This window comes from Cibotium barometz, chromosome 1, assembly GCF_041138505.1.
Source record: "Cibotium barometz isolate CiBa-2024 chromosome 1, ASM4113850v1, whole genome shotgun sequence".
NCBI classification, from domain to species: domain Eukaryota; kingdom Viridiplantae; phylum Streptophyta; class Polypodiopsida; order Cyatheales; family Cibotiaceae; genus Cibotium; species Cibotium barometz.
The window spans coordinates 13,314,343-13,340,345 of record NC_141046.1 but is presented as its reverse complement, the minus strand read 5'-3'; positions in this window follow the sequence as shown (position 1 = coordinate 13,340,345).

Below are 26,003 nucleotides of genomic sequence, written 5' to 3'. Positions count from 1 at the left end.
ACTAACCATGCCAAATAAATGATAATGGCCTTGTATATGGTCTCACCCATATTACCAAGTAGCTTTTGAAACTAAGCTACCTCACAAGAGATGCTATAGAAACACTTTTGTACTCTACCTTTGTATTCGACAAGATAACTGTTTGCTATTTCTTGCTGCTCCAACTCACAGTAGTACTTCCAAAAGTAAACACAAAGCCACTATAATATATCTCCAATAAATGACACTACTAGCCATGTAGTTGTATCTCTATGCGATCCTCATAGAAAAGTCCATAATCAACTGTGGAATCTATCTAGCCACATTGACTGTGGCTTCCTAGGGGCCTACATAAATTGACTCACAATTCCAATAGCATAGCCCAAGTCTAGCCTAGTAATAAGTTATGTAGATCAAGCTACCCAGTATGAGTATATACATAGTGGGGTCCTCTAAAAGCTCACATGTATCTATAGAAAGATTTGTGTTCTATGCCAACGGCACTGAAATATGTTTATAGCCTCTCATACCATGCTTGGACAGCATGCCCATGCCATACTACCTCTGCTATAACAACAAAATGCCATAAGGTGATCTTATCACCTTTATATTCAAGAAATATCGCAACTCACTCAAATCCTTTATCTCAAACTTCTACTTCAAAAGCATCCTGACATCATGTATGCCACCATCACTATCACCAATGATAAACAAGTTGTCCACATAAATGACTAATAGCATGATCCCTCTATTTGTCTTTTCACATAAAGCAAAAAATCTATTTTAATATCTAGGATCCAATGGTAACAAGATACTCCCTTATTTTGTTTGACCATGCTATGGGTGCCTACTACCTCAAGCCATACACGGCTTGCGTAACCTACACATAAACTCTGGGTGTGCATCACTCTCATAACCCGGTGTGGCTACATCATGAATACTTCTTCTTAAAAATCACCATGTAAGAAGGCATTATTTACATCCATTTGATGTAAAGACCAGTCCTTTGCTACTATAGCCATAGCAATGAGACAGCTCTCATGGTTGCCATTATCGTAACTGGGCTGAATGTCTCCTCATAGTCAATGCCACAGGTTTGTGCATAATCCTTGGTACATCCATTTGATGTAAAGATCAGTCCTTTGCTACTATAGCCATAGCAATGATAGCTCTCATGGTTGCCATTATCGTAATTGGGCTAAATGTCTCCTCATAGTAAATGCCACAGGTTTGTGCATAATCCTTGGTAACCAATCTTGCCTTTATTGATCCATTTGAGTTATTCTTGACCTTATATGCCTACTTACATCTAGTTGCCTTCTTTTCCTTAGGCAAAGGCACTAAGCCACATCCAGTTGCCTTCTTTTCCTTAGGCAAAGGCACTAAGTCCCATGCTACATTTGCATCCAATGTTACCATCTCCTTATCTATGGAATCTTCCCATTTTTTGTTTCCAATCCCCTTGGAGGGAACAAGCACATCAGGAGCACTCCCCCACACAGCAAGAGCAAGCTTCCCCTACCCAAAGATAATATTCTACGTTAGCCCAATCACTTTTGACGCATCTCCTATAAAGTGTTTTATTGGCTGAAAACATAGATTTAGGGCTGGATGGTGAGGTTCTTCATAGATAAGAGTTTTTATTCTTGCTTTTGAGTGCCACAAAGGTTTCCATGGTAACCCATGCATAGACAATGCCTCTAGGAGAGATTCTGGAGAGTTTCATCCCGAAAAGCTACTTGCTTTTTCGAAGACTGGCCTTGAGTTACAAGTGCAAAATTTTATGCGTTTTGTGGGACAGTGTTTTCGCAAATTCAATTTCTCTCTTTGATTGGAAATCATATGTACTTGGAAAATTCCGATGCTGAGCATCTGAATCCTTTGTTGTACAAGTACTCATGAGGAATAGAGAATTCCATCGAAGGGGAGGTGGCCATTCCTATCCCAGTGCAGTGTCCCCTGTGCATATGATATTATTTTTCAACATGTGTGATGATGTTTAATGACTGTGGCCAGTGTTTAAATGCTTAAATACAAATTTATGGTCATGTAAAAGTGTGTCAAATACCTTAGGCCTTGAACACGAAATGGTTTCAAGGTGCGAGTTCCTACCATGTGTAGGTGGAACAAGAGAGAGCAGATGGTAGGGAACATGGGCACTTGAGAGGGTAGTATGAGTTGAAGATCTTCACCGACAACCATATTGTTTGCAACAATATATTGATATGCATTGGTATGGAAATATGGCTAGAAATTCCCGTGACACTATGTACTTGATTCTTCCAAGATATTATACACTATTTGAGGGAGGGGCCGGTCGTTTCCGGCTCATTGTGCATCTCTTGTCAATTTGGAAAATTACATCTTGTATTATGCTTGTTGTCCATTAAATCTTAGTGTATTGATTAGCATTGTTTTCAACCAAGCATTCCACATTGACATGTTGAATTACAACATGGGTGCCATGATGCATCTAGTGTGGGGCACCTGGCTATACATAGAACCTTGGCCTTGGATGGCCGACATTTTATTGGCCTTGTATGAAATCCTTTGTTGAGGATTATGTGCACAATGTACCCAATGCCAGCTTAATAAAGGTGAAAGGATTAGAGTTGGAGGTTTGTGTATCCTTTGCAAATTCCTAAGAACAAGTGGCAAAGCATCTTGATGGATTTTGTAGTTGGATTACCTCGAACTAGATTTATCCCTACTGAGTCGTCAAGGTAAAGAGCATTAGCTGCAGAGCTCTTTGTGGAGCAATTGTAAGCTCTATGGATTGCTTGAGAAGATTGTCAATGATCGAGATCCCAAATTCGCTGCATAGTTCAAGTAATTAATGTTTTTCAAATTGGAAACACACTTGAGCATGTCATCTTCGGATCATCCCGAGTCGAATGGTTAGACAAAGAGAACGAACCAGACTATGGAAGATATGCTAAGGACATATGTCTCCAAGAGACAATCTAAGTGGGAAAGGTATCCTCCACACATTAGTTTTCTTATAACAGTAGTAAGCATGCAGCAACTAGTTTTTGCTTATGTACGGTTATCAATTGAAGTCACGCATTGATGTAGGACTATTGGGGGTCAAGTTGCAGTCAGCAGTTGATTTCTTGTAAGATATGCATCATATGCTGAAAGTAACAAGGGAAGGCATAAAGAGTGCTCATGATCATGCTCAGTATTATGCTAGCCGATGGACCCCGAGAGTTTATGGGCGTATCTTAAAAGTCCCAAAGGACTCTAAGACGATGAGGACTGGCAAGCATTACAAGTTATCTTCTCAATGTTGTGGTCCTTTCTTAATGTGGCTTACCGGTTAGCACCACCTCCTAGAATCAAGATTCGTCATGTATTTCACATCAGTCATTTGAAAGAACGTCTAGGTGAAGGTGATGAGATTGTGCTAGCAGAGGAAATTCCTAAACTCGAGAACATGACTAGGTATATTCCTTTGGAACAACCTGAGTTGGTTTCGGATCAACATACTAGATGATGTCAGCATACCATCTATTTAGCTTAGGGACAAGAGTCTCCAAGTGAAATTCAATGGGGGATTCCTTGCATCCTTATTCTATCTCGATATTATGCTAGCCGATGGACCCCGATAGAATACAATAGGATAGGCATTTCTTCAAGATATATTATTTAGCATGTACGCACAATCAAAGAAGATAACTCACTTACTTTCAATCTTACTTATAGAAGAAAGAAGAATTATTGTTGAGGACATCAATGGTTCTTAAGGGGGGAAGTATGTTACTCTGAAGAAACAACACTTTTTCCAGCCCTAAAAAGGGACTTTTTGGATATTTCATATTTTATTTTTGGGGGGTTTTTTGTCTTGGCTGCTGGCCTACACCTTTATGGTGACTGAGCAACACCCCCCCTTCACTATATATAGCATTGCCTATACCTCATCATCCATGTACCACTTCATAGCTATATCAGGTACCATCTAGCAGCCTACAGCAGCAGGCTCACATCAGTGTTTTCCTCTGCTAGTCGTCCAGGCCGCCTTCTGCAGGGCTCACATCAGAGCCTTACATCAGTCTGTTTTTGGCACTTACATCATGCTTACTTCTGCACCATATCTACGTTTTACTTCTGCATTTGTTAGTGCCTACATCAGAGCATACATGAGCATTTATACATCAGCTTACATCTGCATTTTGGTTCAGCAGACATCGGCGCTTTGCTTCTTCAGCAGTCATCTGCATTTTGCTGTAGCATACATCAATGCTATATATCAACCCACATCTGCGCTTACATCAGGCTTATGTCAGGGCTTATATGAGCATTTATCTTAGCCTTACATCAGTGCATACATCAGGGATCACATCTATGCTTACCTTCAGCATATCTTGTGCATTTTTCCACATCCCTTGGGACATCAGCCCTCTTTGGTACACTCAGGATGGCATCCCTCTTTGCTACTTCAGGACAACATCCCTCTCCGCTACATTGGGACGGCAGCCCGCTTTACTACACATTATCAAAATAATGGGGAGTATGCACAACGGAAGCAGTAGTTGATGGCAAGATAGAGCAACATATATGAGAGAGAGCAAGAACACAAGATGTATAGAAAGCTTCTATATTACCTTCTATTTCAGCCACTCCAAAGTTGGCTTAACCTTCACCTTCAAGTGTTGTGTTACTTGTGCTGTGTTGTGTTACAAAAAGTGAGGCCTCCTACCCTTTATATAGGGTTCACCAAGGGGTAGGGTTGGGCCAACCCTAGATCTCTTTTCCACCCACATGCCCACTTTATTTGGGGTGTGTTCACACCTACATGACCTCTCTCTCACCCTTTATCACTTGTACATCATATATTTTAACACCCCCTCTCAATGCCACCATGGGACGATGCCAAGCATGGAGCACGGTGAGCATTGGACATACAAGAACAAAATGACCCCCTCTCAGCCATAGGATAGATGACAAGGTAGGTAGCCTTTATAAATTAGGTTTTTACAAAAGTGATGAGTTATAGAGAAATGTGATTCACTCCCAATTCTAGCAGACATGCTTCACTCTTCAACTAGAAGAGTTGCTTATTTGAATCATTTGAGGAATCTACATAATTCTCCTCAACCTTAGTAACATCTTTAATACCATCTCTTCCATAGTGGTTTCGTGCACCACCCTTGTTGCTCCTTCGCTTTGATGAAACCATCTTCTTGCAAAAGACAATCTTCAAGTGGATTTGGATGTATCATTCTTCATTACATTGGCTTCATTGGTTGCATCTTTGTGCTTCTCCAATCCTTTTTCTTGGTAGACATGCTTCATGCCTATATGTCTCCTTCCAATCATGCTAGCTTCGTTAGTCCAACTGCCACATAGACTAACACAAGGCTACCACCCATGTTTCAATAGCTTATGCATGTGCTTCTCAATATGCTTCTTGCTTCCACCTTCCACTTCATCATGTCCAACTGCCACATAGACTAACACAAGGCTACCACCCACATAGACTAACACAAGGCTACCACCCATGTTTCAATAGCTTATGCATGTGCTTCTCAATACACTTCTTGCTTCCACCTTCCACTTCATCATGATGCATAAATACATACACTAATGTGAACATTGATTTAAGAGAGTCTTACCACTTGTTTATCAACACAAGGGTAGTGTCTAACTCCATTACAATATAGTAGATGACTTTCATACATATGAGTTCATTAAAAAAATTTAGGATTGGATTTCATGCTTGATGCATTGAATTACTTGGTTTTAGAAATTGTCCATACCTTGCACTTCCCAAAGCGAGTTTTGCTCTGATCTCTCGTATATCTGGTCCTTCCATCCTTTTGCCCTCACATGGTATCAGAGCAATCGTGAGCAAAGGGATTGAAGATCTCGAGAGCACACAGCATGGATTGTCTACCCGCACTCCTGGAGGACCGATTCTTCTCACTAGAAGATGCTTCTCCAAACTCTGATGTGGACCACATAGGGAATGGGATTTCTTACTCAGTGGAGAATCCTGTTTCAATATCTTACTTTGGGAGATGATCAACCTGACTCATCCTCACCACCTTTGCCATCACGATCCCCTCTCTGACTTTATCAAATTTTGTTTCAAGAGGGGGATACATTCCTTCTGCCATTGTGTTTGCGTGGGACCCTGGCATCCTTCATCTTCTCTCATGGTCCCCCTTTTTTGGCTTGAGAGGGGGTGTGAAGAAACATCACTTTTCCTAGCCCTAAAAAGAGACTTTCTAGATATTTTATATTTTATTTTTGGGATTTTTTGTCTTGCCTACTGGCAACTTCCCTTAGAAAAACACATATACCAAATGCTCCCTCTAGCATTCTGGCGTAAGATAATCCTTTAAGAAAACAGGGTTTCTATGCAAGTTTTCAATTTTGATTTTCTTTTGAATACAATGAGTATATCTTAAATCCGTATCCAAGACTTCTAGATCGCAAGTCTGAATTCCAAACAGAATTCCTCGAATTCCATAACCTTGATCCTCAGATCAAAATCAAAGGGTCTCAACTTAGTTTCAGATTCAGTGGTGATTTAAGTGTATTTTTCTTGAATTGGTCACATCGTCTTTCCTTGAAACTGACAAAGGAGTTTGGTCTTGGTCATAGCCTGATTCAGGATTTGAGTCTGGTAAAGTTCTTCCTGAACCATCTTTCTCAAAAGGGGTGATATTTCAATTTCTCTTTTTTTTTTCATTCATTGAATATTTGCTTAACTGATTTCTAAACTAATCATCATGAATTCCTATGAAGAATAAATTAATCATTTATTTACAATTTCGACTTCGATAGTTTTTTTTGAGTTTTCTCATTACCATCCGAGTGAATATGAAACGATAGAATTTTTCTCTCACAGAGTATTTACTTATTCATTTATCAATTATTCATGAAAATTAAACATAGAATTAAAGAGAACTCTAATTTTGATATAAAAATCATTTATGCATCAATTTATGCATAAAATCAATTTTGATGAAAGTAACACTTTTATAATAAAAAAAATTCTTTTATGCATCACTTTATACATAAAAATTAATATTGATGAAAGTAACACTTTTATAATAAAAAAATTTCTTTTATTATGCATCACTTTATGCATAAAAATTAATATTCATGAAAGTAACACTTTTATAATAAAAAATTTCTTTTATGCATCACTTTATGCATAAAAATCAATATTGATGAAAGTAACACTTTTATAATAATAAAAATTTCTTTTATGCATAAAAATTAATATTGGTGAAAGTAACACTTTTATAATTAAAAAAAAAATCTTTTATGCATCATTTTATGGATAAAAATCAATTTTGATGAAAGTAACTTTTATAATTAAAAAAATTCTTTTATGCATCACTTTATGCATAAAAATCAATATTGATGAGAGTAACACTTTTATAATAATTTTTTTTAATGCATCACATTATGCATAAAAATCAATTTTGATGAAAGTAACACTTTATAATGAAAAAATTCTTTTATGCATCACTTTATGCATAAAAATCAATATTGATGAAAGTAACACTTTTATAATTAAAAAAATTTCTTTTATGCATCACTTTATGCATAAAAATCAGTATTGATGAAATTAACACTTTTATAGTTAAAAAAATCTTTTATGCATCACTTTATGCATAAAAATCAATATTGATGAAAGTAACACTTTTATAATATTTTTTTTATGCATCACTTGATGCATAAAAATCAATATTTATGAAAGTAAAACTTTTATAATAAAAATATTTCCAATATGCATCTTTCTATGCAAAGAATCAAAATAACTACACAAATGGAGGGGATTACTCTTTTTGAATAACATAAATATAAAACTTATTTCCACAAAATTTAAGAAATTTTTACCATAACCTCCTTTGTATGGCTAACCAATTTTCAATTTTTACATTCTAAATCTACTTAGAATTCACCCCAAGATTAATTTAGCACTCCAATCTAATCAATTTTTATTTTTTTAAGAGAACAATACGAAAAGTTTAACTCTATTTATTTGATTACACATCTTGGATAAAGAAGGGCTAAATTCAATGAAGAGAAGGGGGAAGCCTTTCCATCAAGGCATAATATCCAATTTCACATATTAAAAAAAACAAGAAATCAGAAAACCATAGAATAGAATTAAAAAAAGTAGAATTTCTAACTTACATGGAGTTTCGTGAGCTTTCCTTTGGCTTTAGGGATTGAGGGTTCTACTCTTGCTCTTGGATCAAGAGTGGCCACCAATTCTTTGTAGAGGAAATAGTAAAAAATAAGTGAATTATCAATGAATTCAATGTCTTTGGCTCTGGGAGGAGGAGTAGAGTAACAGCGCATAAAACACTATTAAGCTTCTACAAAGGGGAAGGCTTCTATTTATAGGAAAAAATAAGCTTCTAACCAAGCAAACTAATTCTAGAATTTTCCAGATCAGTTTGGTCAATTTTTGACTATTTTTGGGTCAGTTTAGTTAACTCTTTGGATCCAGTTTTGAATTAGGAGAGAGGAGAGATGAAATATCTAATTTTAATGATTTTAAATTAAAAAGCAATGATGAGAAAAAGGCGCCTACTTCATGAGGGGGAATCCCTATCGTCCCCTAATAACTGAATAATCTCTCTCTAGAATATTTTCTCTCTCTAAGCCAAAATAAGTAGAAACAAGATCTTTTATTATTCTGAAGAGGGGATTGATTACAGGGGAAGATACTAGACATCTTGAGGGGTGGGGAGGAATCTTACATTCTCTCCCACTTAAAAAACGTGAGATGTCCTCATCTCGCAACAAACTGGGGGTAATCCTGCAATAGTTCAGCTTCTTTCTCCAAGGTGGCATCTTCAAAAGGATAAAACTTCCATTTAAACAATAATTCTCTTAGAATTCTGTTCCTGAGAACCTTCTCTCTCGAACATCAAGGATTTCATCAGGTTGGAGTTCCATCTGCCCTTGGGTTGAAGAAGTTAAGATTTCATCATCAAGCACATGATTCGGGCTTGGTACATACTTTTTAAGTAGGCTGACATGAAATACATTATGTACTTTAAGATGAGGAGGCAGAAGAAGCTCGTAGGCTAAGTCACCTACTTAATCAGATATGGCCCACAATACCTGGGGAATAACTTCTTGTACTTCCCAAGAGATAGAGAACTCCTTTTGGGGCATACTCGAATGAAGACCATATCTGCTTCTTCAAATTTTCTGTCTGTCCTCTTCTTATCTACATACTGCTTCTATCTATCCTAGGCACCTTTTATATCTTTGCGAATTGACTACATCTGCTGCTCCATGTCGTGCATCTGTTTGGACATCTCGACGCTAATCAATGGGTCAGACCAAGTTAATGGAGTTAAGCAATCTTGTCCATACAGAGCTTTGAAAGGGCTCATCCCGATACTTCGGTGATAACAAGCATTGTAGGCGAACTCGACTAGGTGCAGATAGCTTAGCCACTTCTTGGGTTCCCTGCCCAGCATGACTAAAGTATATCTTTGATTACTTGGTTTACCCTTTCTGTTTGACCGTCGGTCTCGGGGTGGTAAGCTGTGCTGAGATCTAAGAAAGTTCCTACTGCTTCAAAAAATGCAGTCCAGAATCTTGACGTGAATTTGGGATCTCGATCACTTACTATTCTTCTAGGTAGGCCATGCAATCTGCAGATTTCTTTGAGGAACACTCTAGCCACATCCACTGCAGTGTAGGTTTCTTTTATCGGAATTTGATGGACAACTTTGGTTAGTCTATCAACTACCACGAAGATGGAGTTGTAACCTGATTGCACTGAAGGTAATCCAGTAATAAAATCTACATTCCCACTTCATCTGGGGGATGTCTAATGGATGTAACTTCCTAGGAATTTTCACTCTCTCGGCTTTGACTTTCTGACATGTTAGACATTGACGTACATGATTAAGTACATCCTTTTTTAGACCAAGCCAAAAAAATCTTTTCTTTATAGACATGTAGGTCTTGATGAAACTTGGATGTCCTGCAATAAGGCTGTCATGGGCTTCATTCAGAATTTGACCCTTAGTCCCCTCATCATTGGGAATGCAGAGCCTACAATTATAATACATAATTCCATCATCCTGGCTGTACCCTTGAACTCGGTTCAACTCCTGTGGAGTTTTGCTTTCCTGCATAAGTAGGGTAGCAATAGGGTGGCCAAAGAATCTATCCTGCATGATCTTCTCTCTTGCTTCATTAATCAAAGGAATTGGCACTACAGTAATTGCAAGCAAGGAGGCTTTTCTGCTAAGGGCATCTGCTACCACATTTTCTTTGCCTGGGCGGTACTTGATTTCAAAATCAAATTCCTGCAGGGTCTGCATCCATCTTCTTTGGCGCATGTTGAGATCCTTCTGAGTGAAGATCCACTTTAAGCTCTGATGATCTGTCATCAAAGTGAATCTTTGACCCAGTAGGTAATGTCTCCACAACTTCAAGGCATAGACTACTAAAAGTAGTTTCAAGTTGTGGACATCATAATTTCTCTCATGCGTTCTGAGTTTTCGGGATTTATAGGCCACTGCATGACCTTCCTGCATGAGTGCACCTCTTAGGGCAAAACCACTGGCATCAGTTACTACCTCAAAGGGTAGAGAGAAATCTGGCAACTTTAGAATGGGATTGGTTACCAAGGCAGTCTTCAGCTTATCAAAAGCACTCTGGCACTTGGCAGACCATTGAAACGGGGTATTCTTCTTGAGAAGATTAGTCAGCTTACCAAGGCAGTCTTCAGCTTATCAAAAGCACTCTGGCACCTGGCACAGACCATTGAAACGGGGTATTCTTCTTGAGAAGATTAGTTAGGAGGGAAGATATGAGAGCATACTTTGGTATAAAACTTCTATACCAACCAGTCAATCCCAAGAATCCCGTGACTTCTTTCACTGTAATCCACACAGAGTCTTAACGTTCCATCCTTCTTTTTCTTAAAGAGAACTGGTGCTCCCCAAGGTGAAACATTGGGTCTTACAAACCCTTGTTCTAATAGGTGTCTAAGTTGTTCCTTGAGTTTGATAGCTTCAGGACCTAGCATTTTGTACGTGCATTGGGCTACTGGCTTAGCTCCGCGGGGGTCAATTTTATCACATGATCTACTTCGCGAATCGGAGGCATCTCAGTTAGCTCTGTTGGGAATAAATCATCATATTCACTTAACCATTCTGGTTCTTTAGCCTTTAACTTTGCATCTACCGGATTCATTTTGACAATATAAATGAGTTACGTCTTTGTAAGTCCTTTCAGTAATCGAGAAGCTTTTACTAATAACTGCAGATCTGGGGATCCGAAAATTCCAGTTCCTTGAACTTTGTTCCTGTGTGAAGGTCATGGAAGGAAATGGTTCCATTGTGATAGTGTATGTCAGCTTGATTTTTTTGGAGCCAATCCATTCCAAGGATTTTGTCAAAAACTCCCAAAGGTAAGACTCTGAACTGGCAGTTAGTTACATTACCATCTAGATTGAACTGAATACGATCTGTCTCAAGGTGAGTGAAGAATCTTCCCACTGGCCAATTCAACTTGTATAGGTTTCCCACTGGCCAATTCAACTTGCATAGGTTTTCCTGATTTCTGTTCTAAGACTAGCTTACACAAGCATCTTGGGGAAATAAATGAATGAGTACTACCTGAATCAATCGAAAGCTTAAAAGGCTTACCCTGATACTTAGCTGAAGTATGGATGACAGAGAATTGATGATTTGGCCCTTGGTCTTCAATTGCTGCATAAATTTGTCCTCTTTCCTCTTCCACTACTTTTGCTATTGTGACTGCTCTGGCTGCTGTGCAGATTGGGGCAGAACTCTTTCTCTTTTGTTACCCCAATTCTGGGAAGGAGTCCTGAGACTACTCTGAATAGAGGCAAATGGCTGAGCTGGAGTTCTCTTGGGATTGCCTTGATTTTGGCGAGACGGTGAACCCTAATTTGGCTGATATGAAGGGGTTGGTCTCTGCACTCTCTGTCCTTGACTTCTCTGTCCCCTTGACATGGCAGGAGTCGGGAGTCTTTCAGCTGGTGACCAAAACCCTGACATCCAAAACACCGGTTCTCACTTCTGAGCTCATCCCTCTGAATCCTTGAAAGAGGTGGGGCTCCTAAGAAAGTGTTCTATGGGAAGGGTCTTCCTTCACTTCTAAATCTCCCAGTATCCTGATTCTGATTTGGGCCTTATTGCCTCTTTGGGGGTGGAAAGTTTGAAGTACTTCCCGGGGTTTTGAATCTTTTAAAGTTAGAGGTTGTAGGCTTCGACGGAATCTTAACAACAAAGGCTTTGGCAAAGTCCTTTTCCATTCTTATAGCTTCGGCCATTAAGACAGGTTTGGCATTCTTCACTAAGGTGTCCAATGGCTCGTTCATTCCTCGAATGAATCTGGCCACATCAGCTGCTCTTCATCCAATTGTGGGGAATATTTGAGGACAAGGGCAAAGGCCTGATGGTACTCTTCAATTTTTCGGCTATCCTGCTTCAATTCTTAGAATTCATTCATTTTGGTTTCGAGGAAGCTCGGAGGACAGAACCTTTTCCTGAGGTATGCTTTAAGATCTAACTAGGTCTGGGTATTTCTGTCGAGACGGTTTGTCTCGCAATGGTTCCTCCATGCGACCCTGGCTGTTTCCACAATTTTTAACCTGGCGAGAGCCATCTTGCTTCTCTCGTTATAACCAATTACATCAAAGTACTCTTCCATGGCCTCAATCCACTTTTCCACTACTTCACCTAACTGCTCCCCTTCACCCTTGAAGGGACCAGGTTGGGATCTATGCAGGGCTTTACAAACATCTGGATCTAAATCTTCCTCATCGATTAGAGGATCCGGTTGCCTTGCATGGGCTGCGTGCCTCATGATTCTGACAAAACAAGATTTTCATCAACTTAACTTTGACAAACAGATTTATGATTATTTAATTTTTACGATTTATTCTTTAAACAAATAATTATTTCATCATACTTCTTGAAACAAGATTTACTCTGATAAATTTATTAACCATATTCACAATCATGAAAACAATTTGGATTTTTTTTACAAAACATCATTTATTATCAAAAGTTTGAGATATATACATGGAGCATCATAGCTCCAAAGACACTGCCTCAATCGCATACGCATAAAGAAGCAAAACTACGAAGGAGACATGCCATGATAAACACGATTCATCACTGAAAGAGGTGCTGTAATTCTACTTCTAGGGATAAAGCGGCTAAGAAGCCTAAAAACTCGGCAAGAAATTCTAAAATTCCTGGGTGAATGATTAAAGAGTTGTACATAATGAACAACCCTTAGCCTTATCAAGATCATGGCTAAGGAAATATTTTGCCTGAGTCTTTGACGCTGAATGGTATTAATATTAATACATCGTCCTCCAGAGAACCACATATACCGACATCGCTCTACAGGATCAGGAAAGTAAAGACCCTCAAAATGATGTGCGAGTCTCACTCTGCTTACTCGGGTCGTAGTGGAGTTGATGAGATGCTCGAATGAAAAGGCTAATATATCATGACTCTGGGAGAGTCCAGGAATGCCAGATAGATTTGGGGTATCCATCTAAAAAAAAATTCTAGTTTAATTTATGAGTTTTGATTTTTTGAAGTTCATTTCAAACATAATCTTAACAAGTGAAACCATTATTTTCCAAATTTACTTTGAAATTTTACGTAATTTCTACTGCTGTTTCGTAAATTTACAACAGCGCTCTGATACCAGCTGTGAGATCCCACTGCCCCCTCCGTGCACCGCGGATTCTCGATTGCTGGCAGAGCGGAAGTAGCTCTCCCTCTTACGGGGGGCAGGGTTTTCCACTCGGGGCCTCGCCCTCGAATGTCCGGGCACGAGACTAAGCTGGTGGTCATTCCGAAAACCGAAACCAAGAAAATTTCCCATGCCCAAAAAACGGGGACGATTCCACCATTTTTATTTTCTTAACGTATTTTTTTAACGAGGTCAAGATACTGAATATCCTTCACTTGAGTAAACCCGATAGAAGGAAAACTATCACTAACTTGACTTGAAGAAATCAACGCTTTTTTCCTAATTCAAGATCGGGCACAACCGTTGATCTATTCATTTGAGAAGTCTTCAGGTTACTATTTAACTATTCGAGTTCTAAACGTATTCCTATTGTTCAATTTCATTATTAAAACTCTACTGATTCCAGCCTAACCCCATCCAGCCCATGGGATAGCCACCACCCTACCACTGGAATCGGTAGAACCAAAATGACTCACCCACCCATAATTGAATGTCTTTCTTAACTTTAGCTTTAGAAAACAGATACGCACACCCTACTCTTTAAAACTTGAACTTATAAAATGATCCATTCAACAAACAGTTATTGATTACAGATATCATAACTCAAAATTTCCATCCAGTTCCTTGTTTCTCAAAAACAGGTATCACTCTGGACTCTCCGTCGAGACGACCAGCTGGTCAGCAACAAGATCTAATAACAGATTACAATAATTTTTTTCGTCATCATACATATATATCTTCCACGAGATACGCATGGGTGTCCTAAGCACCGCGAGTCCATGCATTGCCTGGTTAGAACCCTCCAAGATCCTCCTTAGGTGTCCTGCAACTTCACTCAGGGAGGATCGCTTCGTCGGCCCTCGCCCATCGTACCCGAAGCACACCATTTTTCACTATACCGAGGCTGGTCAAGAGACCTTGATAGGTTTTTGTCGCGTGAGCCGTCCTTTGAACACTCTCCACCAGCTATTGCAACCGAACTTTCCTTAGAAAAACACATATACCAAATGCTCCCTCCAGCATTCTAGCGTAAGATAATCCTTTAAGAAAACAGGGTTTCTATGCAAGTTTTCAATTTTGATTTTCTTTTGAATACAATGAGTATATCTTAAATCCGTATCCAAGACTTCTAGATCACAGGTCTGAATTCCAAACAGAATTCCTAGAATTCCGTAACCTTGATCCTCAGATCAAAATCAAAGGGTCTCAACTTAGTTTCAGATTCAGTAGTGATTTGAGTGTATTTTTCCGGAACTGGTCACATCGTCTATCCTTGAAAGTGACGAAGGAGTTTGGTCTTGGTCATAGCCTGATTCAGGATTTGAGTCTGGTAAAGTTCTTCCTGAACCATCTTTCTCAAAAGGGGTGATATTTCAATTTCTCTCTTTTTTTTTTAAATTTCATTCATTGAATATTTGCTTAACTCATTCTAAACTAACCACGAATTCCTATGAAGAATAAATTAATCATTTATCTGAAATTCTGACTTCGATAGTTTTTTTTAAGTTTTCTCATTACCATCCGAGTGAATATGAAACGATAGAATTTTTCTGTCACAGAGTATTTACTTATTCATTTATCAATTATTCATGGAAATTAAACATAGAATTAAAGAGAACTCTAATTTTGATATAAAAATCATTTATGCATAAAATCAATTTTGATGAAAGTGACCCTTTTATAATAAAAAATTTCTTTTATGCATCACTTTATACATAAAAATTAATATGGATGAAAGTAACACTTTTATAATAAAAAAATTTCTTTTATGCATCACTTTATGCATAAAAATTAATATTGATGAAAGTAACACTTTTATAATTAAAAAAATTCTTTTATGCATCACTTTATGCATAAAAATCAATATTGATGAAAGTAACCTTTTTATAATAATAAAAATTCTTTTATGCATCACTTTATGCATAAAAATTAATATTGGTGAAAGTAACACTTTTATAATAAAAAAATTCTTTTATGCATAATTTTATGCATAATTTTATGCATAAAAATCAATTTTGATGAAAGTAACACTTTTATAATTAAAAAAAATTCTTTTATGCATCACTTTATGCATAAAAATCAATATTGATGAAAGTAACACTTTTATAATAAAAAAATTTCTTTTATGCATAAAAATTAATATTGATGAAAGTAACACTTTTATAATAAAAAATTCTTTTATGCATCGCTTTATGCATAAAAAATAATTTTGATGAAAGTAACACTTTTATAATAAAAAAATTCTTTTATGCATCACTTTATGCATAAAAATTAATATTGATGAAAGTAACACTTTTATAATAAAAAAATTCGTTTATGCATCACTTTATGCATAAAAATCAATATTGATGAAAGTAACACTTTTATAATAAAAAAATTCATTTATGCATCACTTTATGCATAAAAATCAATATTGATGAAAGTAACACTTTTATAATAAAAAAAATTCTTTTATGTATCACTTTATGCATAAAAATCAATATTGATGAAAGTAACACTTTTATAATAAAAAAAAACTTTTATGCATCACTTTATGCATAAAATCAATATTGATGAAAGTAACACTTTTATAATTAAAAAATATATCTTTTATGCATCACTTTATGCATAAAAATAAATATTGATGAAAGTAACACTTTTATAATAAAAAAATTTCTTTTATGCATAACTTTATGCATAAAAATCAATATTGATGAAAGTAACACTTTTATAATAAAAATATTTCCAATATGCATCTTTCTATGCATAGAATGAAAATAACACTTTTAGAATACACAACCGGAGGGGATTACTCTTTTTGAATAACATAAAGATAAAACTTATTTCCACAAAATTTAAGAAATTGTTGCCATAACCTCCTTTGTATGGCTGACCATTTTTCAATTTTTACATTCTAAATCTACTTAGAATTTACTCCAAGATGAATTTAGCACTCCAATCTAATCAATTTTTATTTTTTAAGAGTAAACAATACAAAAAGTTTAACTCTATTTATTTGATAACACATCTTGGATAAAGAAGGGCTAAATTCAATGAAGAGAAGGGGGAAGCCTTTCCATCAAGGCATAATATCCAATTTCACATATTAAAAAAAATAAGAAATCAGAAAACCATAGAATAGAATTAAAAAAAGTAGAATTTCTAACTTACATGGAGTTTTGTGAGCTTTCCTTTGGCTTTAGGGATTGAGGGTTCTACTCTTGCTTGGATCAAGAGTGGCCACACCAATTCTTTGTAGAGGAAATAGTCAAAAACAGGTGAATTATCAATGAACTCAATGTTTTTGGCTCTGGGAAGGAGTAGAGTAACAGTGCATAAAACACTATTAAGCTTCTACAAAGGGGAAGGCTTCTATTTATAGGAAAAAATGAGCCTCTAACCAAGCAAACTGATTCTAAAATTTTCCAGATCAGTTTGGTCAATTTTTGACCATTTTTGGGTCAGTTTAGTTCACTTTTTGGATCCAGTTTTGAATTAGGAGAGAGGAGAGATGAAATATCTAATTTTAATGATTTAAAATTTAAAAGCAATGATGAGAAAAAGGGGCCTACTTCATGAGGGGGAATCCCTATCCTGAGGTGTCAAAAATCAGTTTTTTAACTATTTTCCTTGGTCCGTAGTCCACTCTTCATCTTATGTGAACATTAACTCATTTTTGGGGGGTTTTTCTTTTATTTTTTAATTTATCTCCTCCCTACATTTGGATTAATCTTATTGGTCCATAGGAACCTTAATCTAAAATTTTTAGAAAATCTGGACCCTTTAGGCTAAGGCCTTTTGAAAACAGATTATAATTTATTTCTACTGCACCTTCTGAATTTCTTTTTGAACTTCTGTTTCGGGGGAATTTATTTTAATAAGAGATATTTTTCCATCCAAAAATATCTAATAACTGAATAATCTCTCCCTAGAATATTTTCTCTCTCTAAGATAAAATAGGTAGAAACAAGATCTTTTATTTTTGTGAAGAGGGGATTGATTACAGGGAAAGATACTGGACATCTTGAGGGGTGGGGAGGAATCTTACAATATACATCATAGGCATCTTGACCTAACATACAACTAGGCATATTGGCCTTACACATGAACTAGGCATCTTGGCCTTTACATCATTCTACCATGGCTACATCATCGTTGTGTTGCCAGCGGGTAGAAACAATACAACAAGATACAAGGGGTAGGTGAAAACTCCATAGCTTCAAAAAAGTGCTTCAATATCCTCCTTTGGAAAGGAGGCCTCCATCACATTCGCTTGTTGAGGTTGATTCTTTGACCAGCAGTTGCTTTCTGTGTGTCCTAGTTTCCCACACACCGTCGTACATTCAAGCTTTGGTTTATCTTTGAATTTGCATGTGTTGAATGTGTGGCCTAACTTGCCACAATGATTGCATCTTGGCTTCAATTCCCTTTTACCAGCATAAAGTGCCAAGTCCTTTGATGAGGATGCTCCATTTTTATATTTGCTTTTCATCTTTTTCTCATGTTCAAGTAATGAGGCTTGTACATCATTCATATCTAATGCAAGTGCTATGAGTCCCGAGGCCCTCTCATTCTTCTCATTCCATGCAGTTCCTAAGCTTGCTTGAGTGTCCCTCCCTTGGATTATCCCCCACAAATTTTTCTTCATGAGCGCATACATGATTTTTGACTGCCATGTGTGGAATCCAATACCACTAAACTTTTGATGCCCCTTGATACATACTCCTTGTGCATCTACACACCACATTTTCAACAGTTTTGTAGGTAAGCCACATGGATGGTATGAATGGTGGCATCTCGGGTGGTGGCGAGGGCTTTACTTGAGGTAAATGTAAATTATGTGAGATACTCAGAGGATGTCATGTGGGTTGTATTGGTTTTTGGGCATTACAAAAGTAGAGCACTGCTCATCGATGAGACAAATAAGGGTCTTCATGGCTATCATGGTTGAGTGAAGTTCATGGATCGGGAAGTTGAGACTGGGTGGTGCCATGAGGTGGAGGAAGTGATCTTCCTCCATGCAGAGTGTAGAATTCACGAACAAGTGGAAACGTGTGTTGAGATTAGATACAATCAGATGGATTCAATAGAGTATAAGACTATGGTATCCAAGAAGGAGATGGCTTGGTTAAAGAAGAAAAGGGTGTGGTACAAGGATGGATTGCCGAGGTGTGCTCATATGAGCTAAGATGATTTAGTAGTTGGGGTTGAGACAGGGTCTCATATAAAAGATATTGAATTGAAGCACATAAATGTTCATGCTATGTTTGATGAGGGCAAAGGTATTCATGGGAGACCGGTTCATGGTTGGGAAGGTGTTGAGGTCGGTGGCCTATGAACAAAAGCATGTCTAGCTTCCTTTGGTTGTGCCCTTCCAATGGGGTATCATCCAAGGAAATGGTTTCCAACTTATGGATTTCAATATGTGCCTAGGTGACTAGGCCTTCTTTGTGGTGGAGGAGGTCTTGGTAGGCTCTGGCGGCCCCGTTGGTCTCATGGCTTGGTTGCACTCCTCATGGAATTTAGTGAGAGCTTTGGTTGCCTCATCGATTATGCAGCAAGGGCAATATCAAAGTCCTTTGCAAATTGGTTAGCTAATAGATCGCTTGGGCTCCCTCGGCTTTAGCTTGCTTGAGCTCGTCTGGGAGTTAGTCTCTGTGGGCTTTATGTACTTCAGTTGCAACAATCTTGGTGGTCTCTCTAGTGCTAAATCTTGTTATTGAAGCCATCGGGAGAATCCATGTCTTGATTATGAGTGTGGACTAGCTCCTCCCCGATGTCTTTGGTGGCCATGAGCTCATTCTTAAGCCGATGGATTTCTCATTTTTCTTTCTTGAGTTGGGCTTTGAGCTTGGCATTATGCTCACGTGGCATGAAGCAATTGTTGGGAATGGTTGAGCTTCTGGTGTTCTTCTTGGATATATAGCTCTTGTAAATTGCTCATAGAATGGTGATTAAGTTAAAAGAGAAACTTAATTATTTTCAAACACAGTGCTTAGGACATAAGTTTTTAAAGGGAAAGTGGACTAAGGTTATTAACCACTTTGCGGGTTAACATGGTTTCACCAACGCGACCTACTATAAGGTGCTTTGCCATCTTACCCACAGATGTAATGAAAGCCCAATTCTTATAAGATGACATTGGAATTTATTAAGTAGCCTTACCTTGAGCTTAATGCCAAATGGAAAAGCAATGAACTTCATGTACATATAGTTGCTTAGGACTACTACTGCCCAATAATGGACTATTTTTAAGTTGCCAAATGGGAAAGCGATAAACTTCATGTACATAGTTCCTTAGGACTACTACTTCATGTACATAGTTTCTTAGGACTACTATTGCCCAATAATGGACTATTTTTAAGTTTTGTTTTGCCTAGCATGAATGCTAGTCATTTGTATATATGTCAATTTTGACATTAAGTAATACACATTCATTCATTAAGTAATACACATTCATTCCCTTATAATAGAATACTTGTGAGCTCTCTGTCTTCTTACCCTTGATTTCTTGTATGCTACGCTTCTTCTCTCATTAGCTTCTTCTCCATCCACCTTCTATGAGAGAGAACCACACATGAATATCATTCTCTTCTTGACTCTAGCTAGGTAAAGAGAGCTCTTCCTTCACCCCTGTAGCCATGGAGCATTCCAAATTTTGATGTAGTATTCACGTGTCATAATAGAGTGAGCATGCGATGAATAAGCTAGCGCACCCACATTGAGGAGTCAGGAATGATTGAAAATTAGAATTCAACCCACACGATGTAGGGCTTCACTCGAGAACGTCCACCCAAAATTGCGCTATACTGACTTGTGTTATACAAGTTCAGTATAGCGCAAATTCGGAAAAATATGTGTGATCTCTAGCCCACAGTTTCGTTTTTAGTAGAAATTACTTTGAGCTTCAATACAACACGATGTAGAGCTTTACTTAAGAATGTCCACCCTAAATCGCATTGTACTGACTTACATTATATGAGGTCAGTATAACGCGAATTCAAAACCATATGGGAGATCGCCAGCCCATACTCTCATTCTTAGAAGCCACTTTTTAGTATTCTCTTCATATTTACTCAATATAGACCTTGTATATTATAATTCAGAATAATGTGATAGAAGACTTCACTCACAAACATCCACCCTATATCTCATTGTACTGAGTTGTAGTATACGCTCTCATTATAGTGCGAATATGGAAGCCTGCTTCTGATCAGCTACGCTACACTTGTGCAGCATGAAACTATACGGTCCTTGCATACAACGAAAAACTTAGTATCGTGAACTTGAGAGGCTTGTTTGTTAAATATTAGTGTAATATAGATCTTGTATAGTGCAAGTCAGCAGTACAACGTTATATAAGGCCTCTCATCGTTAGCATCCAATGTAAATCGTGTTGTAGTGACTTGCAATATACAAGGTCTTCTTAGCTAGAATATGGAACCCTTTTCCATATCTCTGTCTCATAGTGGTGTTTGCTGATATTTTAGTAATGTAGACTTACTGTAGCTTGAATTCAGAATCCCCATAGTTTGTGTTGTAATGAAAATTTGTAGTATCGCGCGCCAGCATCTGATGCATATATGTGCAACGTAGACCGTGTATATTTCGGTTCAGCACCATGATATTATGCTTCACTCACCAACATCCACCATGAATTGCGTTGTAATGACGTTTGTTACATATTAGTGTAATATAGAGCTTGTATAGTGCAAGTCAGTACAACGTGATATAAGGCCTCTCCTCACGTCAACATCCAATGTTAAGCGCATTGTAGTGACTTGAAATATACAAGGTCTTTTTAGCTCGAATATGGAATCCTTTTCTATCTCTGTCTCATAGGGGTGTTTTTGCTGAAATTATAGCAAATTATGCAGACTTAGTATAGCTTGAATTCGGAAACCCCATAGTTTGTGTTGTGATGAAAAGTTGTAGTATCGCTAGCTTTTGATGCATATATATACAACGTAGACCGTATGTATTATAAGGATGCTTGCCACTATGAATCTAACCTTCCCACCACTGAAGAGGAATTTCAAGATGTTCAGCAAAGACTCAATAGTCTGCAGCAAAGGAAAGAGGAGTCTTCAGCTGTCCGATCTGCCGAGTCATCAATAAACTTATGGACAAACAATTTACTTGTTAACTGATGAGAATCAGCAAATACTCAATAGTCTACAGCAAAGGAAAGAGGAGTCTTCAGCTTTCCGATCTGCCGAGTCATCAATCAACTTATGGACAAACAATTTACTTGTTAACTGATGAGAATCAGAAGGTTTGATTATAATAATTTTGAATATCGTGATGAAGCTTTTGGATATTGCATTTGTTTTTTTGGCTTATGGACAACTTTGTTTTGTAGTTGGTGGTCTATGAGGATGATTTTCGTATGCGTGCGTCATGATCACGAGTGGGAGGACTTGGAAAAAGGACTCAGCGCTAGGCAAGTACATTAACCGGCTTAAATTTCTAGAGGTCATTTTTTTTTGAGAAAAGATCCTTTCATTAGTTATGAAAAAAAACGCCCGTAGGGCTACAAAAGATCCTCTCCTGCTCTCAAGAAAAACAAAGCAGAGAACAAAGAAAGGCAGCCAGGGAGACTCTCCCTAGGTGCTAAAAAGTACAAGTATCAGTACAAAGAACTGAGGGGCTATATCATACAATAGGAGGGGGGGAAAGCCAAACAGGTGGCCTGTAGTGCCAACGGGGGGACCCCGCGTCGTGTAGGGTATAGAAGGGGCCGTTGCGCCAGGTGGTGTGAAAGGCCTGGCACCGCAAGATCGCCTCATCCGAGTCGTCGGATGCGGTCATAATGTCCTCGTAAGGTGTGGATCAACTCCTGCCAAATCCCCCGAATAGTCTTTGCTGGTGGCTCTAGTCTCCCCTCAAAGGCCCTGAAACACCGGGCCCTCCAGGTGAGCCAGATGGTGAGGCTGCTGAGGAGCTCCCATCGTAGATCCCTCTCCTGTGTCTAGCTGGCGGATAAGAAATCCGGTGAAGGAACAAGGCGAGGCTATCCCCTAATGAATCTGATGGCATGGCTGTCCTGCTCTGTCTCATAGCCCATATAGCAGGCCCTGACGAAGTCGACCAAGCAGCGGCACCCCACGTATACATACCCTCTGGAGAGAGGGGGGCCAGAATACGCAGCATCCGCAGCCAAATCTGCTGCGCCTGAGGGCAGTCTCATAGGCAATGTCTCTGTGTCTCCATAGGGTGGCTGCATCGGACACAGGCCGCCGGAAGACCGCTGTATACAAGCCAAGTGCCAACTGCTACTGAGCCCCTGTGTGGGCGACCAGCCACTGGAAAGTTGAGATCCTGCGGGCCTGTCAACTAGCCCAGAGCCAGGCCCAAAAAACCTCCAGGAACTCCTATGAGAGTCCCTGTTAGCTGCCAGTGCCCCGCTGCAACTGGAGAGACCATCCTCCTCGTTGTCAAAATATGCCGCCCCAACCGAATAGTATACTGGAAAAAGGTGATCTCTGTGGCCTCAAGGGATGCATAAGGATCATGCCACTTGTACTCACCAGGGTCCCACTGGGAGCCGGGCCAAGGGGCGTGCTGCATATGCCCATATGCGCCAATTCGGGAGCACCTCTGCAGGGTCTGGGTCAATATGCCACTTTTGAGAAGCGGCGGCCACTACCCGTATCCTCTGAAAGGTGCACTCTGCAACCAAAGGCGACTCCACCTCCACTCTCTGAAGTCTGCCCTCATCCCGAATCTCATAGTAGAGGCATCTGCCATCCTCAGTGTAAGCTCTGACGACACATCAATCAGGATCTCCAACTGTGTAAAGGCTCCCATCCACCGTGGGGCCACTAGCTCGAGAGGCGTGAACCACTCCTCTGTGAGTGCCTCCTGAATGTCATCCCTCATAATCAACCCCCCTCTGAAGTGACTCAACCTCTCCACCTGGATCTCCTTTGGGAGACTGCAGAAGGCCTGCCAGTCTCCAAAGCTACGTGCTGGGCTGCCGCGCCAAAGGTCCCCAGGCTAGACGAGGCCGAGAACCTAGCATATGACCCTGCTCTGTGCGAACCGTTGGGCTCCAGATGAGCGGTTGTTTGGCCCGCTCCTCAACACAAGAAGGAGGTCTTTGAGAGAGCCCTGATCTCAGCAGCTCCCAAGCTCTCAGGATGCTCAAGGCAAATCTGTCCTCCCATCCTCTACTGAGGCATGTCCTCCTCATCTCTATGAAGATCCATGGAATCTCTGGTGCCCAAGTGCCCCCTGTTGGGGGAGCCCGAGCCTGCAACCACTGCAAAAGAAGCTCTTTCCAGGCTCAGTGCCTGGAAGCAGCCCCCGAACAATAAGCTTCCCCAATAAGGCTCTACTGATCGACTGGATCTATAATGCCCAAGCCTCCCTGGGCCAGCAGAAGTGTAATAACTGCCCAAGCAACCTTTGCCCGGGCTGGCTGACCGTCCCGCCCAGACCAAAGAAAGTTCCTGATCAGCCTCTGTACCTGGTTGATGCAAGAGCTCGAGAAGATCCAGCAAGATGCAATGTACCACATGGTCGCTAAGAGCACCTGATTTGCCACCACCACCCTCCCAGCCAAGGATAGCCAAGCTGTACTCCAATACAAAAGCTTCTTCCGAATGCTCAGAAGAAGCGGGGCAATCTGCTGCTCAGGTGACAAATCTAGTCCAATCTGGCATCCCAAATATCGCACTGCTGTGCCAGGAGGAATCCATCTAAAACCTGGGTGTGGGCTCCATGCCGGAGTGGGAGTGCTACTGATCCAAAAGGCCACTGTCTTGTGCCAATTGATCAATGCTCCCGAAGCTGCACTAAAAACCTAGAGCAACTGCTCTGTCGAAGAAGATTGGTCTCCTGGCCATGTAAAAATAAGCCCGTGTCGTCAGCAAACTCAGCATCGAGCAGGTCCTCCCCCTGGACTGGGAGCTGGAGTCCTCTCAAACCAACCTCCTCTACCGTCAAATACATGCTCATAGCCTCAGTAAAGAAAAAAAGAAACGGGGCGAGAGGACACCCCTGAGACGGACTGATCTGGTCAAGGCTCCCGTCCTTCTGCAATCAACACCTGGCTACGAGCTGTGGAATACAGAGCCGCCACCCCTCTAATCCAACCTGGCTCAAAGCCCAGGCAAAGCATAGTGCCCTCTAAGAAACCCCAATCGACTCTATCGTATGCCTTCTCAAAATCGAGAAGCATCATGACCAAGTCCTCACCAAGAAATCTAGCTCGGGCCGTCGCCTCCCAGAAGGCGAAAATGTTGTCAAGGATACTACGCTCCTTGACGAATCCTGTCTGGGTAGCATTAATCAACTCCCCTAGGAAGGGTTGGATCCTCAAACTCAAGGCCTTTGCTAAGACCTTGTAGACAGTGTTGAGGATCGTAATAGGTCTCCAATGCCGAATATCATCTGATACTCCCTCCCCCTTGGGGATAAGAAAGATCAAGCCCTCTGAAAAGTTCTGTGGCATCACCCTAGTGTCCAAAACATGCTGAAAGCCCCTGCGGAGGCCTGGCCCCAAAAGGTCCCAATAGCGCATAAAAAAGGCCGGTGTCAATCCGTCCTCCCCTGGGCAACTATGGCGCGGCAGGACCCTCAAGGCCTCAGCAAGCTCAACCTCTGAAAGAGGCTCACCCAGAACTGTACGCATACGATCTGTGACCCTCCTCTGCACATGGGCCCACACAGTCTGTCTGCAAGCATCCCGAGCCTCAGTGGGGCTGGCTCCGCTGAAAGCAGGTCTCTATAGAACCTAGTGGCAATGGCTCTGATCTCCTCGGGCTCAGTAGCTACTGATCCGTCCGGCCTCCCAAGCTGATGGACTCCTGCTCGAGCATGGCGGGGTCCAGTAATCTCAAAAAACTCCCCAGTCACTCTATCACCAAGCTGCGTCCACTGAGAGGCCTGGCGACGATAGTAAAACTCATGTCTCTGCTCCTTTGCCTCTCTAACCTCCTGGCATGCTTGGCTCAGCTGGGACGCCACCCACTCACATGCAGGCTGCTGCTCCTGAAGGCGCTGAAGCAAGGCTGCGTCTCAGCCGATGCTCCCGCTCGTCGCGAGTCTCTCCCAACCGAGTCAAAGCTGCAGCGTGCAGAAAAGAGCTAAGCTCGATGAGTCCCTGGGCACACTGGCCTGCTGCATCCTGGTCAGAGCACTGACTATCATGCCAAATCCTCTTAATGTCCTCAGCGAGACTAGGATCTGTAAGTACTCTCTCTGGGATCCTCAACTGCAAGCTGGGCTCCCGTGTCCTCTCCTCAAGTGTCAAAATAACTAGAACATGGTCTGAAAATGAGGTGCCAGTGAGACGAGAA